Here is an 11,870-nt window from a genome sequence, read left to right on the forward strand (position 1 = left end):
CCAAAGTAATTGTGCCTTCAAAATCCTGTATACTTCCTTTTGTATTACTGTTCAAGTTTTGTTCTTTAACCTAACTCTCAAGTAAAAAATTGGTATGATCTCTCGTGGCAAGTCTCTCATGCTTTTTAATTATGAAGAAGCCTGTCACCTAACAAACAGTTTCAGAGGTGAAGGGTGTCCTCTGATCCTACACAGACTCAACATTCTGCCTGTTACCATTTCAGTTAAGAGGGCTCTTGGAACAATACAGCACAAGGAGGTTTTCCTCTTCTCTTGACAAATGTTGTAGAACAAAGATCTGCTGTGGTAAGTAGATAAAAAAATAATAATATGATAAAACAGATGCTTGCAGTGCAATAAAGACCTCATGTACTCTGGACCACCAATAATAATGATGTATGTCTGTATGATAGGATGGTGAGATCTTCCTATGTCAAACATTCTGCTTGTCTCATAGTGCACATAATTGAAATTTTGTTCCCCCAAATAGTTCACTTGAAGTTCTTACATACATACATGAATATTATTCATGCATGAGTACTAACTGGAATGAATGAAATACTTTCACACAGTAATAAAACTAATAAATTGTGCAGTAAGGTTGAAGTACAAGAGCTTAGACATGCTAACGAGTTACCACGTATCAGCTGTTTCATGGGAAGTGTGCAAAAATACACAATTAACAGCCTATACAAATTTAACCTTTTAAAACAGATTCCCCATAGAATATGTTAATTGAACTTTTTTCAATAAAAACTATTTGGTAGACTTTTTTCTTTAAAACATTTTCAACTTCTTTTTTGATGGAGCTCTAAATTTAAAGTCTAAAATTTCTTTGAGTATTATCCTGAATTTCCTTAGATAACATTTTAATAGGAATTTCTTTTCTTATTAGCATTAGCAAATACAGCATTTCCAGAATAAGTATTTTGCTCTTTCCAACACCTGGACCCTGCTTCTGCATGTGACATGCTACATTCCTCTTTCCATTGGTTTATTTTGAGGATTATCGCCTTAAACATTTCCTGTTTTCAGTTAAGGCAATCCAGCATTTTAACTCCTGTTGTTATCTCAGTTTTTGTTTAAGATCTCTCTGTATATAACCTGCAATGTATTTAGTGGCATTAAGTAGTGAGGTTTAACTTTCTATAACATGTCACAGGGAATTTATATGGTGAATGAATCCAAATGCTTATGAACTTAGTTTATCCATCCCATTATTAATGATAAACATTCCTTTCAAATCTTAATTGCTGTGCTTTAAATTAATTTTAAAAAAAAAAAGGAAAGCTATGAACACAAGACACTTTATATAACTGCAGAAAACGTGGACATACAGTGGGCTAAAAGGAACATCTCACTAACAGATCAAGAAAAATATTTCCTTATTGCATTTTTGCTAGGGATGTTTTTACATTTATGTGAAACAAAAAATGTTTTACTTTTTCTTTTATTATTTGTTACTATTTTTTCCTCCAAAAGAAGAGTTATTTGAACATTAACTTTTACTGTCAGTTTTGACTCCTGGAGAAAATTATAAGCAAGGTGTTTCTTTTCTCTAAAATTTTTGTCTAGGGTATCTTCTACTTGTAGACTTACAATGCTTCATGTCTTTTTCAGCTTTACTGGAACAGTTTAAATTTTATGCAGCAGAATCTTGCATACTGCTACTTTTATTCTTCCTCTTTGAAATTATTAAAGGTTTTATCATTATTATATACCTCTGGGCTTGCTCCAAGGCCTGTAGTCACCAACTGAAATATTCTCTGTCACAAATATATTTTTTCATGCTGTAAACTGATTCTTCAAGCATGAAAAATCGTGTGGCTGAAACAAACTAAGCAGATTCTTGAGTACCTTTAAAACTAAAAGTAAAACTGTAATAATCTGTGTCTGGTTTGTGCCATACAAAATAGGTCAGAAATTCATTTTACAGCAAGAATGTTATAAAACTAACATATAAAGAAAGGATAATAAGGCCATGTTACAGTTAGTGCCCAATTCATTTATTCTAGTAATGGATTTTTGGCTAGTTTAATCCTCTTCCTGGCACTGGGTTTGGGTTTTGGTGAGTGAGGAGTGTGTTTCTTCAGCTGACATCCTGCCTTTATTTCCTCCATACACCTAGAATACACCAAGTGCTTTTCTTTGGCCTCTAGTCAAAAGGGATCATCAGGCTGCTGATAAAACAGTAGTACATTGTTATCTCACAAGTTTTCCATAAATTGCAAGTGAGCACTGCTTTTCATTGTCAGAGAAGCATGTTTGCTCTTAGGAGCTTGATTCATGAAGGTGGTTTACCCTGTATACATGGCTTCCCCATGGATACACACACAGGGTTGAACAGACTTTTTTCAAACTCTCAAAAATTTTAGGCTTCATGTACCTTTTTGAATAGGTACTAATACAGTGTTGTATCAGTACTAACATCCTTTTTTTTTTTTTTTTCTTCACAGACAAAAATTGCAAGTAAATATGCCTAAACTGTTGATCCTTTAAAGCCAGGAATGGTCCATTTTATTTCTTGTATGAAGATGCCAACAGCTTTCATGTTAGAAATCACTAATTGTAAATTTAGACTTTAAAGTGTATTGGCAAAGTACTGCAAGCCTGCAGTCTTACAGCAAGGGGTGTAAAAAAAAAAAAAAAAAGAAATCAAGGCCTTTTTATTCTCACATTTATCATGAATTATTCATATTCTATTTCTTTTCTTGTCATTCTATAGTAAAATAAAATAACTTTTAAGAAGCACTAAGGAGCATTTTTAAGATCTCCAAGTCTCTTCTCACAAAAGGAATGGTGAAATGTCCTGAAGTGATATTATGAGGTATAATTATGCATTTGTTTTTTAGCGTGAAATCTGAAAACTATGGCTTCAGAGAAAAAAGGAAAGCAGCACAAAACGCTATGTGACCCTTGTTTGTAGTAATGCACTCCCACACCTGAGCAGGTGTTTCCAAATAAGAAAAAGGGGTTTCAGTTTTACGCCTGACTATTATGGAAAAGTACCAGAATTTCCCATTCTTTGCTCATTGGTGTTGGCCCAGAGCCAGCACACCAGGGGCACTGGTTGGGCTTTGGAAATGTTTCTCAAAACCTGTAGCTGTTTCTATTGGCAGCAAACCAATTTTTCCCATCTGAACCATCAAGTACTTAAAAGACTGCACAGAACTACTCAATTGCTTTTTTGGACCTCCTTAGCAGTGCAAGAGTTCTGTTTCACTGTGTTTCACTTATATTCCCTTTTTTTGATACTGTTTGTTATTTTGTCATTATTAAAACCTTTTCTTTTACAAAGCAGGTCCAAAGAAGTTGTCTCACTACTATTAAGCCACTCAGAGGTTGCAAGTCAACCCTCAGCCTTGATACATCTTCACAGGGCTTATTATACTCTGGCCACATGTAAGACTGTATCACTTGTTCTCCTCATTGAATGGCAAAATAAACTTCTAAATCTTGTGGCTAAAATGCTATTTTAGTCATCTCTATAAAAAAGAGCCTTTTACCAATCCCTGTCTTAGCACACCTCTGGTAGTATAGCAGTTTGGAGCATAGGAAAAATACCCTTACTTGGAAAAGGGTATTTTTAAAAGTTATTTAAAAGACCTGTTGAGCAGTTGTCTCTGGGATTGGCTTGAGTCTACAATGTGCAGAGCCAAAAAAGTAAGATATGAGAAAAAAAAAAGTGCTGTGTCACAAAAAGCATTTAAAAGTCACCTTCAGTGAAGGTATGTCTTGGGTACTCACAGCACATGGGTAAACAAAGGACTAACATCTACCAGAAAGCTGAAGAGATAGCAGCAATATTCTCTCTGGATGTATTTAATAGAATGCTTTTTATTAAAGAGAGATGAGAAAAAATAGTGTAGAAAATACGAACCCTTTCAACAGCGTCATGAAAGAATATTCAAGTTATAGTGCTAAAATTTTAAGGATGATGTTTACTTGCCTGTTGCAGGTGCAATTCCGTCAACACTAAAGATAATTAATGATATGAGTTAACAGCAGAACTAGTCCCTAGAAGAATCATGGATTTTGGTAGTGAAGTAAAAATTACTTAATTCTCCACTCACAGGAGACAGTGGGTTATGTCAAATGTGATGTTGATTCATTGTCTGTAATACAAATTAGTAATTTTTTTAATGGAAAACTTACAAAAGACACTAAATTAATTGCTCTCTTAATTGAGTAATATCTTTCATTAACCATAAACAGCTGATATTACTGGAGGCAGAAGCAATAATTTGTAATAAATGAAAATATTCTATGATACTGTGGAATTTTAACTGTATAATTTAACTTAGGTAAATTATTAACACTATTAAATTGTTAGAAATAAACCATGTGAGAATGAGTTACAGATTTCAAACATGGGTTCATTCAGACCTGAATGAAAGTGCTGAAATGAAGATCAATCCTGAACTGTAGGAAAATAAACTGTGCAGCACTGCACAAGTGCTTAATTTGGGATATTTAGCAAAGTTTAATTTAAAAAGGGATTTCAAAACTTGTTGCTTTCTGATACAAATACTGGAGATGGTATGGAGAGAAATAACTTAGGCTATGAAGGTCCCACTCTTAATAAATCTCTTGTCTGAATTTCTTTCTTTCTGTGACATTCATATATCACTTGTAATACACTGCAATGATATTAAAACCAATCAAAACCACTAGCAATGTCTGTTGCTGGAAACAGATGAGTCCCAGTAAAGATGCCCTTAAGCTGAGTATGATCTGGGTATACTGAAATCTCTCAACTTGTGAAGAGGATGGGACCACTACCCTCTCCACAAAAAGTCCAATTGAACCATAAAAGGTGTCGGTATTTATTAAAACTTCATCCACAGCTTTGGTGAAAGATTTTATGCTGGAGCCTCTTTCCAGAACCAGAGGTCTGTCTCAGATGTTCCTCAGTGTAGTAATCATACAGATATAAATATATACAAATGCATGCACGGCTCCACACCTGTGTACATGCATGTACATGGGCACTGTAGTAGTGGTGAAGTCCATTGAAATAAATGCTACTGAATGTGTCTGTAGCTGAGTAGCCTTTAGCAAGTAAGCCTTCCAATTTGTCCTGGTTACTTTTTAAACACATCTTATTTTACTTTTTGCAGCAATTAACATTTCCTCACCTTTACTCATCATTATTATCTTTTGCTGACTACTAATTTCAGCTTCAGAAAGACAGCTTCCTAAGATATGCTAATTGATCTTTCTACTCTCAGAGAGGTAATATTGGCAGAAACTGATATTTCTAAGAGCTTCTCTTTTTCTGCATAAGGAGGTGTCTTCCATATGTGCGTATGCACAAAATTTACTTCTAATGTCCCAGAATTCAGCTTAGCGCTCCATTATGAAAGAAAGATGGTTAGGTGTCTCTTTTTCTACACGGCCAAGATGTATCACACATGCATAGGGAACAAAAGTTCCATGTATCATTGCAAAGCAACTCTTAACAGCAGTTTACAACAGAAAATTATCTACCAGGGGTTTTAATGGAGGTCTCAATTTTCTCCTTCAACCAATTTGCATTCTACCACTCAGACAGTTTGTGTTAGTTTCTGCAGAAGCACTTCAAACTGTGTGGAGCCCAAGATATTTAAAATTGTGTAAATTGAATGAGCTGTTCAAAAGAAATATTTTCACTCACCTTTTGACATAAATGCATATTGTACAAGAGTGGTCCTCAACAAATAAATTCAGTGTTCATTCAGGTGTTTATGTGGTTTCTATGTGTCACTTCAAGAAAGACTAAGTTGAAATAGAACAGGTTGGAGTGACAAAAGCTTGACTAAATTCATTTGAGAACACAGGTAGGGGAAAAGTATCCACAGCTTCTTGGACAAATACAGGTAAAACTAATATCCTCCATGTATTCCTCTATATGTTTCTGCATGCAAAATTCAAAACATGTGGTAATAAGAGTTCTTTTCTGCTGGAAAAGCATCACTGTGAAAATGAAGCCCTTGCCAGCTTTAATATCAATCTTTCAAAAACCTGAGATACCTGATGGCTTCAAATCTATCTGAAGATGCACAAAGTTGATGAAGTTTATTGTAGATTTGGTTATTAACATAACCAAACATAACGCAATTTCAGGTGCTCTTATAGTTTGTGAAATTTAGTCCCAACCATTATGCAAAAAATACATGCCAAAGTTTGGTGCATGTCTCCTGTGTATTGCTCAGTTTGTTGGAAAACTATCAGTGAAGTAAAAAAAAAATGCGCGCAACTTTTTCTGCAAAGCACAATAATAATTAGAAAAAGTAGCTAATTCTCTAATTTTGAGGTAAGAGCTATTCTAATCAGAAGGTGATGACAGAAACACAAACTTCCCAGAAGACAATAACAGTTTAATGAAAAGCCAGCCATTCTAGTCCTGTGAAATTCTACATATTCCAGCTTGGTCTGGCATGAGTTATTCAGCTCCTGCTTCGTCTCTGAGAGGGAGAGATAGTTTTGTAGATTAAAACCATAGCCTCTGGTCTACTGGGACCAATCAGCTAATTTATGTTTAAAATGTTGCAAGAAATTAAATATACAGTATCCTAGCAAGCATATTTAATACTGTCAAAGAGCTATTTTTAGCCCTCGAGGCATGTAATTAATAGCTCTGGTCCATAAGGGGATTTCATCCTGAGAGATTTTCATTATATTTCAGACGGATCCTCTCTGCTAGTGGTAGTGGATACATCCTAAACAGCAGCCAGCTTCTTGCCCATGGGATACTGAGGTTTCCAGAGAGTGGAAATTCATACCACTGGCATGTTGAGATGCGACAACCCATTTATACCAGAATACTGTTGTATTACTCTTGCAGCTACTTGTTTTTTCTGATATCCAAATAGTAAGAGAAATAAATAACTGATAGAAAGTTCTACCATGAATAAGACTCAATAAACTCCATCAAACTCCATCAGTCATTCTACTCTTCACAGTATCAGTGTATCTGGCTTATTAATGAAATAGATTTTTGTATGAGGATAACTTCCCCATAAAGTTATGAAAATATGCTAAAAGCAGTACTACAGACTCTTTTTCACAGACAACTATTGCTATTATTTATTTTTTCAACATCAGGGTGAGGAAAGGAGAGGTTTTTTACTCTATTATTGTGAAGTACTTTCTATATTTTTAAAAGCTGGTCTGATTTTAACATAAATAATTTTCCTCTATTAATTTTTTTTCAGTTGGGCAACTCATAGATATCACAACTCTCCAGGTTCAAAATTGACAGCTGACACTTGCTTTAATTTTCTTCCTGGTTCCCCAGTCAAAAGCACCATGACAAATGAGTGATGAAAATAATTATGAGCATTTTTAAATTAAAAAAAAAATCACTGTTAAATGAAAGTTATTTAACACTTTATGCTTAATTATCTATGTGGCAATCAAGCTAATATTCTGAGCACATATTTTAAACCACGATTTGTGGAATTAAAAGGAAATACAGAAATAATATTTTTTCTTCTACCAATAATAAATTTTTTCCTCTCATGTAAAATCAATTTACTTTCTCCAAATAGTACCACAGTGTATTTTGCCTTCAATGCCTACACACTTAAATTGTTTGCCTCATTTAGCACTAAAAAGACAGGGAAGCTCAGGAGAAAAAAAAGAGGAAATATGAAGTCCAGTATGATACAGCTGAGCACTTAAGATCAAATGATTTCAGGTAATATAGATTCTGTCTGGTGTCAATATGAATGAAAGTGTAACCCGAAGCATAATAAATTTTCATATCTACACAGTTCTGAATGAACACTCTTATCATGCTACTGATTCTAGTAGTAATAATTTAGCATTAGAGGAATTGCTTTCCACTATACCTGCAGACAATATTTGTCCTCAGCTGCATACAAACACAGAGTTTTGAAGAACTGCTTAGGACAGCCATCCTGCTGAGCATCCCCAATTATGAGAAGGGCAAAATGATCTGGCTTAAGATAAGCCATGATGATATTACTCTTTCACCTGTTTAGTGACAAAGCATGAAGAATAATCTTAAATAGTGTGGCCAGCAGGAGCAGGGAGGTCATTCTTACCCTGTACTTGGCACTGGTGAGGCCACACCTTGAGTGCTGTGTCCAGCTCTGGGCCCTCAGTTTAGGAAGGACGTTGAGATGCTTGAGTGCGTCCGGAGGAGGCAACGACGCCGGTGAGGGGCTTGGAACACACACCCTGTGAGGAATGGCTGAGGGAGCTGGGGAAAAGGCCTTTTTATCCTGGAAAAAAGGAGACTCAGAGGTGACCTTATCTTTCTATATAGCTTCCTGAAAGGTGGCTGTAGTCAGGTGGGGGTTGGTCTCTTTCTCCAGGCAGCAACTGACAGAATGAGAGGACACAGTCTTAAGCTTTGCCAAGGGAAATATAGGTTGGATATTAGGAAAAAGTTTTTTTTTTGGAAAGAGTGATAAAGTACTGGAATTGTCTGCCCAGGGAGGTGGTGAAGTCACCATCCCTGGATGTGTTTAAAAAAAGACTGGATGTGGCACTCAATGCCATGGTTTAGTTGAGGTGTTAGGGCTGGGTTGGACTAGATGATCTTGATGGTCTCTTCCAACCTAGTCATTCTGTGAAATATATTTAAACTCTAATTCATTTAGTGTCTATGAAATTCATGCAGAGAAAGTATTTTAAACCAGATGCATCACAAGCACAGAACAAAAGATGACAAACTGTCTGACAGTACTCTGAGAGTATTGTATGAGATCAGTGGCATTAAGGACCTACAGTCACCAGCTGGTAACAGGCCCAGCTCTTCTCTTCATGTGCATCAGATCGAAGAAGAGGACATGCTGCTGATGTTAACTTCCATTTAAAAATATCTTCATAGTTACAGATCATTAAATTACCCTATTCTACCTCCTTGCTTTTTAAAAGTAATGAATGCTAGTCAGTTATACGTGTCTGGGAACTATCAGTTTGTTTTTATATGGCAGTGACAGCCTCGCTGGCAAGAAAATCCATCAATACAAATAGATATGATTAGGTTTGCTTTTTCTTAGTTGTAGTGGGTTTAGTGCTGGCCAAATGACAATGTACCCACTAGAGTTATTTATTCATCTGCTGTTGTGAGATATGGGCTCAAAACTTTAGAGGGTATAGGGAAAGCTTTATTAACAGAATTGAAAGAAAAGTAATAAGATAATCAGAAGAAGCCTTCAGAATACTTCTCCCCCACACCCTCTTTTCTTTCCCACTGACAATGTAGAGACAAAACCTGGGACTTTCAGCCAGTTTACCAACTCTAAAACCGTCTTTCTTCAGGTCTCTAAGGGAGAGGAGTCTCTCTTGCCATGCTATAGAGAGTTCTTTACAAGAAACGCTTATCTCATGGTTTTCAATTTCTACAAATACCAGCCACATGGAAATCTGTAATTGTGAAGTCCCTTCAATCTCTTGCAGCCTTCCCACAGCTGCATTCATGGGCCTGGTCAACTTATTGGGGTGCTATTTAAGGATGAGCTCTTCTAGCATAAGAAACAAAAGTTCTTTTCATCCATCTCTGGGAACAGAGGTTTTCTTCTTCTATTTCTGGGGCGAAGCTTCTCATCTCTCTCTGTTCAAGCTTTTCATTGGACTACAGCTACTGCAACATCTGCCTATTTCAACACTGGTGCTTCTGCTCATGGCTGTGGTTAGAAGACTACATGCCCCCAGTGCTTTCCATTACAGGGAGAAAAAACAAAGTCTGATATATATATCAAATATATTTTCCCCATAGCCTTACAAAAGAACTTCAGCCCAAAACTAAGGCATCTTCTCAATCCCTTTCCACGCAGAATTTGGGTCCTTCTTCACTGAGCTCAGTGTCCCGTGCTGTTTTCTTTTCGATTTGGGAGAGAATTGGTGTTCATAGGTTCATTTGTTCTCAGCTTTATCGGTTGAAACAGTTTTTATAGAGTTCTGCAGTGCTTTAAGGTTGATCTCATCCAGGCTCTGCAATTGAGGAATTGCTGTGTCTCTTGCTGCAGTTCACATGGTCCCCGCCGGCACAGTGCGAGTCACGCTTGCTGCTGGCGCCACCCCTGCGCCTTTCCCTCCTGTGGGGCCCCAGAAAAACTGCTGTTGCTGCTTTTATCCTTCTGTGCTGCAGCATAGGTGGCTAAAAGTGGCTAAGCAAACAAATCCATTGGGAGCCATGTCGAGATAGCCGTGGCCACTTCCCTGGCTGCGCCAATTTCAGCTGAGCAGTTCCAGCCACATAGCTGCTCCTGGCCCCGGGGCCACCTCCAGTTCTGGCCGTGGAACCACTCCTGGTGCTGGTCCCGGAGTAAACAAAGTTCATTTTGTGAGCCATGCCGAGATAGCCACAGCTGTGCTGTGCTGTGTGACTGTGTGGCACCGCCTGGCCACGTAGTTGCTTGCAGCGTTGGGACAGTCCTGGTGGCAAGGCCCGGGAGCAGCAGGAATCTCAGCAGAGCCATGCGCCGACCTGGCCACACAGGCCGCATGGGACTGGCCTGGCTGGTGCTGCAGCAGAGCCCAGCCTGGCCAGACTCAGCCCAGCCGGGTCTGCCAGTTACGTGTTCCCAGGCCGGAAGGCAAAAGAGCATTCCTTGGGCTTCGCGCCTTTGAAAATGTGTTTTTCCACAGAGGCATGTTCAACTGTTTTAAGTGGTTGAACTGGGTGTCAATCTTCAAAAATAGCCAGCTGATTGGTTCTTCAAAACTAACCATCTGATTGGCTCTGCCAGGTCCCCAAAGGGAACCACCCCCTCAGCCTAGGCACTCTCCCCCAAATAAAAACCCCACAACCTATTAAACCATGACACCAGTCATGTTTGCCATTATTTCTTCTTATTCTGTCCCTTTTAATTTAATGTTGCATTGAGTGTCTGCTATTTCCTTGTCTAAAAAAAAGAATCACAATTAGTGTCTGAATGGCAAGATGTCATTTCTTTGCCTGAGAATTATAAATACATTGTTGCTAGGAAACAGTTTCCAAAGACAAATTTTTGAAGGACAGCCATTGTATAGATTTTAAAAATGTCCCAACTATAATCTCAAAGCAATGCAAAAACAAAAAATTCCCTTACGGGATTAGAAGAGGAAGGATGGAGAGACTCTGTGGGCAGAAACAGCTACTTAGTAACCTGTTTTACTAGGTAACCCTTCTATTATGTATCCTTATTTTACCCTCTTCCTATACCATGTAAAACATACCTTTCTGAGACTATAATTCAAGCAGTATTCAAGCATGATTGTGGCTCCCAGTTTTCAGGCATATAATCTGATGTCCATAGGAACAAAAACAGGTTAGCTCAGAAATGGACATAGTATGGGCCTTCCTCAAAAGTACTTATTTGCATATTTGGGTATATTTAAATTTTTAAATATATATATATATATATATATATATATATATATATATATATATATATATATATATATATATATGTATGTATGTATGTATGTATGTATGTATGTATGTATGTATGTATATTTGTATATTTGTATATAAAAACTGGATAAGTCTATTTGGAAAGTCTCAGAAATGTGCCATCATGGCAACCTCAATAAAAGCTGGGTGAGGTGACAGCTGCACTGAAATTATTGACACTAGAAATGTTTCTGCATGACCCAGCTGCTAAATATGTGAGATTTTTATTTCCTAAAGTGTCTTTTAGATGATGTTGATTTGAGAAGACCAAATGCCACTGTGCCTGAACTTGCACCTCTGTAGAATATTCTATGTAGTCTTGTTTCTTGGGATTAACTTTAGAGAATTCACCATTCTGCCCCTTGTCCCAGAGGCTCTCTTGTCCAGTCTTGCATGTCCCCACACTGTGGGCTCCAGGCAAGGAAAAACCACCACATATTCCCCAGAGAAGCAGTCACACACTCAACTCACAGTCTCT

Source organism: Chamaea fasciata, unplaced genomic scaffold (genome assembly GCF_029207755.1).
Source record: "Chamaea fasciata isolate MVZ Bird 193981 ecotype frontalis unplaced genomic scaffold, bChaFas1.0.hap1 SCAF_6, whole genome shotgun sequence".
NCBI classification, from domain to species: domain Eukaryota; kingdom Metazoa; phylum Chordata; class Aves; order Passeriformes; family Sylviidae; genus Chamaea; species Chamaea fasciata.